This window comes from Formica exsecta, unplaced genomic scaffold (genome assembly GCF_003651465.1).
Source record: "Formica exsecta isolate Colony F162 unplaced genomic scaffold, ASM365146v1 scaffold548, whole genome shotgun sequence".
Classification (NCBI taxonomy): Eukaryota; Metazoa; Arthropoda; class Insecta; order Hymenoptera; family Formicidae; genus Formica; species Formica exsecta.
Window position 1 is genome coordinate 94,321 of NW_021852723.1, and position 6,286 is coordinate 100,606.

The 6,286-nt window shown below is 41.3% G+C and overlaps 1 long non-coding RNA gene across 1 annotated transcript; it reads left to right on the plus strand.

Moving 5' to 3' along the window:
- Positions 1-770: 770 nt before the first annotated feature.
- LOC115241978 lies at positions 771-1,520 on the plus strand. The gene is made up of 3 exons (XR_003884987.1): positions 771-1,090; positions 1,192-1,278; positions 1,455-1,520. It is a non-coding gene; the product is annotated as an uncharacterized LOC115241978 (long non-coding RNA).
- Positions 1,521-6,286: the final 4,766 nt, after the last annotated feature.

Consider the following 6,286-nt stretch of genomic DNA (forward strand, 5'->3'; position numbering starts at 1 on the left):
GAGATGCGGCTCAGGGGCCTGAACCGCGCCCTTGCGGCCGCAGATATTGCGGCGGCAATTGCCAGGGAGGATGGTTGCCTCCCGGAAGAGGTGCGGGTCGGGGACGTCAAGTTCCCGGAGAAGCCTTCACTTGCGCACAGTACAATTGGACACGTTGCAATTGCACACTGTGATATTAGACACATAAAGTTGCGCACCGTTCGATTGGACACATTTCAATTGCGCACAATTCGTTTGGACACATTTCATTTGCGCACCGTTCAATTAGACACGTTGTTTTTGGACACAACACATATTTTTGTATAATTTGGAATACATACACACGCATGTATGCATGTACAATTTTGAAATTTTTTGACATTTATTATTAACATTATTTGGTAAATAAACGTTTGTTACAGTTCTTTCGCGCGCAGTTCTTTCGCGCACATTTCTTTCGCGCACATTTCTTTCGCGCACATTTCTTTCGCGCACATTTCTTTCGCGCACATTTCTTTCGCGCACATTTCTTTCGCGCACATTTCTTTCGCGCACATTTCTTTCGCGCACATTTCTTTCGCGCACATTTCTTTCGCGCACATTTCTTTCGCGCACATTTCTTTCGCGCACATTTCTTTCGCGCACATTTCTTTCGCGCACATTTCTTTCGCGCACATTTCTTTCGCGCACATTTCTTTCGCGCACATTTCTTTCGCGCACAGTTCGTTTGCGCACAGTTCGTTTTAATTAGAAGAAGAAGAAGAAGAAGCTTATAATTATAAGTATATATGTGTGCTGTCCATAAATAATAATTAATAATTTTATTATACCATTCCGTATCTTTGCCTTGCACATAATTGTTATGACAGATTTCCTAACCTCTCGTAATGACAGCGTAATTATTTATTTTTTATTTTTAAAGAGTCAAACTTGACTGTAAATTCTCCAAATTTTTTTTTCCGGACGAAGTGTCATTGCACTCGTAACAGACAAAACGTAATGTAATCAGAAAGTATGAAAACATGTCAGTTAAATATAAAGTTAAATTAATTGTAATTTTCATCTGAAACAAATATTTCTTTGAGTTTCAATTAGATACATCACAATTTCAGTAAGTATTATGTATTTCAATATTTCGTAATAAGACAAGAATACAATTTAATAACATACCTAGTAATAGCCCAAGAAGTAATAAATCTTACTTATTTTCAGTGATGAATCATATCTTTGTTATAGATAGCATATCGTGATATTTTGTGCAATATCTCCATCAGTTCTGTGAAAGAAGTCTTTTACAATGTAAGTTGCTGGTTTCATAATCTTAGGGTAATTTGCTATTAAATAAACTGTATGTACGTATACTGTAATATGTAGACTCATGAGATTTGATAACATTTTTACTAAAGTTAGTTATTGTGTATATGAAATTCTAATATATTATGCTATTTATTAACATTTTTAAACATCTATTTCAGATATAACAGAACTGAGAGCCACATATCCTACGCATCTATAGTAATTTGCACAACAGGCCTGTCATCAATATCTCCATCAGTGTTCATTAACAAAGCACGAGATTCTTTTAAGCGAGAGTTTATTATAATTTTCTCCGCTACTAGAATCCTGTGAAATGTTATGAAAATATCAATATCTCCATCAATCGATTCGGATTACATTTTTTTAAATCCGTTTTAATCGACCATTTTCGGCAGGGTATACAGACATACACCTATACATCGAGACTGAGAATTCATTCCTCAGCGTTGGTAACCCTGAAACCTGAGTTTCACATTTTCACCGCGCTAGGTCTCCAATGTCAAATCGGAGTTTGCCCGTCACTCCTGTCGACCCTTAATGCAGTGTTTCGGAACATCTGTAGTTTTTTCCAACCGTAGCGTAGCCTATATTACCTACTGCATACATGACAGTTATCTTAACCTCGCGTGTTTCTCTCTATATTTATATTTCGTGTGATCGCATTTATGGTTTCAAAATATATATTTGTAAGTTTTTTAGATTTTCTGATCTTACTGAAGTGTCATTGAATAAGCATTTTTTGCGTGGAAGTGTTTGGGTATCATAAGAATGTACAACAAATTCTTAAATATTGCAACAAGGTACATGACAGTTATTTTAACCTCGCGTGTTTCTTTCTATTATTATATTTATATCTAGTTATCATTTTGATAGTTTTTCAAAATATATATCTGTAAGCTTTTTAGATTTTCTAATCTTACTGAAGTGTCATTGAATAAACATTTTGTTCGTGAAAGTGTTTGGGTATTATAGAAATGTACAACAAATTCTTAAAATTTTGCAACAAGGCACATTATAATTAAAAGTGAGTAATTTTTATATTTAAAAATCTTAAACACTTTTATGATCTTCCTGAATTTTATCTGTATGCTGGTCATTTTATCTCTATGGGATAAAGTTTTAAATACTGTATGGTCGGTATTCATATAGTCCGTTTTTATATTTAAAATAATTTTAAGATTCTATTTAATCAATCAAATGATATGCTATCTATAACAAAGATATGATTCATCACTGAAAATAAGTAAGATTTATTACTTCTTGGGCTATTACTAAGAATGTTATTAAATTGTATTCTTGTCTTATTACGAAATATTTAAATACATAATACTTATTGAAATTGTGATGTATCTAATTGAAACTCAAAGAAGAATCTGTTTCAGATGAAAATTACAATTAATTTATCTTTATATTTAACTGACATGTTTTCATACTTCCTGATTACATTACGTTTTGTCTGTTACGAGTGCAATGACACTTCGTCCGGAAAAAAAGATTTGGAGAATTTACAGTCAAGTTTGACTCTTTAAAAATAAAAAATAAATTATTACGCTGTCATTACGAGAGGTTAGGAAATCTGTCATAACAACTATGTGCAAGGCAAAGATACGGAATGGTATAATAAAATTATTAATTATTATTTATGGACAGCACACATATATAAGCACACATATATAATTATAAGCTTCTTCTTCTTCTTTTTCTAATTAAAACGAACTGTGCGCAAACGAACTGTGCGCGAAAGAACTGTGCGCGAAAGAAATGTGCGCGAAAGAAATGTGCGCGAAAGAAGTTCGCGACCAAGGGTATGGGCACGGTATGGGCCCAATGCCCGCTGAGGGCGGCCAACCGTGTGTCCGCGGCGCCGACCATCCAGATTGGATGGTCCAGGGCCGCAGCGGAGCTGTTGGAGAAGAAGCTCCTCCAGTGCTATAAATGCCTGGAGAAGGGCCACGTACAGCAGCACTGCAGCAGCGCTGTAGATCGCAGTGGCTGCTGCTACCGCTGCGGCGAGATGGGGCATCTTGCACGCGATTGCGCGGGCAAGGTCAGGTGCTCCATCTGCGCGGGGTTGGGCCGCCCAGCGGACCACCGCGTGGGAAGTGCGAAGTGCACTCCCCCCAAAAAGAAGAGGCCGGAGCAGGGGAGGCGAGTAACACTCCTATTATGGAGATTTTCGGCACAGAATGTTCGAGAATCGAGGTGTTTGTCACACTTTTTCTTTGTTTTGATCACGCTATCACGCGCCGATTGGCTGATCGCGACGTTTATTCTCGCTCGTGTTTTGATTGCGACTCTTATCGTTCAGATTTGTCGGTTGAATTTACAGTTTGAATTTATCGATTAAATTAAATGTTTCAATCTTGAACATACCGCCCGCCTTGGAACGATCGTTCCAAAATAATTGATACGACAGTAGCATTGAACGACAAGAGCGCACGCCACAATTAATGATATAAGGAAGAATGACCCTTTTTTTCCGATATGATTTAACACTGTGAATCAGCCGCCCGCCTTGGCGGAATGACGCTCGCGTCTTGACAATTTTATGCTAAAGTCTAATGAATTACAATAAATGAAACGCAACGCAGCGAAGGTGCCTATTTGCTCGTCACCTCACTATTGATAGGTAGAACGCATAATTTTACGATCGGTTTTCTGAATTCCGAGGTGGCCGTCTTGACGGTGACGACCCGTACGAAGCCGTCGGAACCGGGATGACATTTCGTAACTCAAACCAGTTCCCACTTACAGGGAGGTAATATAGGATTACGCAGGAAGACGAGTTGCCCGGTATCAATCGGCGGTTCTACCTTTCGCCATTTTGCTCGTTGTTGTAACGTATTGACATAGTCGTTACTCCATAGAGCGATTGAGAGCATTGTAGCGAACTAACCTTTTCTTCGAGAGGCGCTTCCTCAGGAAAGCGCTCATTGTTACACGGCCATTTATCGAAATCGAAGAACAGCCATGGAGGTCCATGCCACCATAGCTCGCGATTAATAACTTCATCGCCAAATATTCCGCGCGAAGCGCAATCCGCGGGGTTGTCCTCCGTTGGCACATGCCGCCATTCGACGTCTGGAAGACGAGTCTGAATGTCATTAACGCGATTGGCGACAAAAGTCTTTCGGATGAATAGACGTATTTGTATCTACGCCATTGTAGGATAACCGACATGAGATCGGTTTGTAATTTCGGCCCGGCGTTTAAATGATCATTTAACGATGTGCCGTTAGAAGTAACGCTCGATGCGTTAAAAACAACGCGAAGACGCGTAGTAGAGCTACTTTCCCGGATAACCCCGTGATGTGGGAGATAAACAGATTGTTCGATTTGACTTTGAACTGTCGGCGCAGGCTGCATATGCCCAAGTCGTTACGTTCCATGCTTTTCGCGTTACCGGATCTAATTTTTGCACGATAAGGTGAACGAGAATATCGTTCCAGAGTTCCTCCGGCTTTCGATTCAGATTTTTTAACGACGCTACCGCGATATTGACTTTGTCACATAAAGTTTGCAGCTTGGAAGCCGACTCGCGCGTTATCGTTGATAAGTTAAGCAAAGTCAAAAGATGTGTGTTTATCGACCGTCGTTTGCTTTCGTACCGCGGGCAGCGAAGGTTGAGTCGAAATGATTCTCCTTGTAGTAGCTAATTGATGACCGGATTGCTTCCGGGACCTTCCGCGACACCTCTGCATGTCCATTGGAGAATTGAATTCAGATGTCCTTAAGCGTGGAGATCCTCGCGCGTACTTTAGCCGGAGTTAAGTTGCTCCGGCCGACCTTTTTGAAATTGTCAAGAGAGCGTTCAATCGTACGCTGCAGCTGCTGCTGATGTGCAATGTGCTCCGACATCGTGGATGTGTCTGAATATCACTCACTCGCGAACGTATCCTCCACACACGCTCCAATCCGGCTCGAAGGACCAATATGTTCGGGAGTCGATCTCGACGAGATCGCCCGAATCTTAAGAAACGCTCAGAGATGAGCGAGAAGCGGTGTGTAACGCGAATCCGTAGATCCGCTGGAGGATAAGGAGAGTTCAGAAAATACTCGATTGCAGATTGTTTATTTGTTGCTGCAGTCAGATTTTAAATCAAAATTAATTAATAAGAAAGAAAGGCTCACTAAAATCCGCATAGAATCTGTACAAATTAGTGGGTAACGTCCAAACGCCATCGCCACATGTGTATCGTCGGTGATTTATAATATAATGATTTAATTTTAATTTAAATTAATTTTAATTTAAAATTTGACTGCAACAACAGATATTGTGTATGTCAAGTTTTAAAATATCAATTTTGTTCGGGAGTCGATCTCGACGAGATCGCCCGAATCTTAAGAAACGCTCAGAGATGAGCGAGAAGCGGTGTGTAACGCGAATCCGTAGATTCGCTGGAGGATAAGGAGATTGAGAAAAGAATCGAGTGCAGATTGTTAGTAATGTTCCCTTTATTTTGAATAATAGGAGCGAGCGACGGCACGTATTCCGCGATTCCGACGGAAATCTTCAAAATGTCCTGGTAATGACTGCCCTTTTTTCGCGGTTCGGAAATCTGTGATTCTGAAATCTCAGTGGTAAGAGCAGTTGCCCGGAAAGCGAAAGACTCGGGTTCGATTTCCGATTCAGCCGCTCGCTGCCACCGCGCCAAAGGCGGAGGCGACCGAGCCAGAGGAGCTGACTCGTTTCTTCTCGCTGAACCGGCTGTTGCGGGTAACCGCCTGGTGCAGGCGATGGAGGCAACGAGTGGCGGCTCTGCGGGGGCCCCCCGACACGAAGCTGCCCCTAGCCACGGGCGCCTTTTCGGCGGCGGAGTGGGACGACGCTCGCCTGTCGTGGATCTGGGCAGTGCAGGCTGCAAAATACAGCGAGGAATCAGAAGCGCTCGCACGGGGAACCCTACTATCTAAGAGCAATCAGCTGATCAAGCTTACCCCGTTTTTAGATCCTCAAGGAATCCTCAGGGTGGGTGGACGGCTCAAGCAT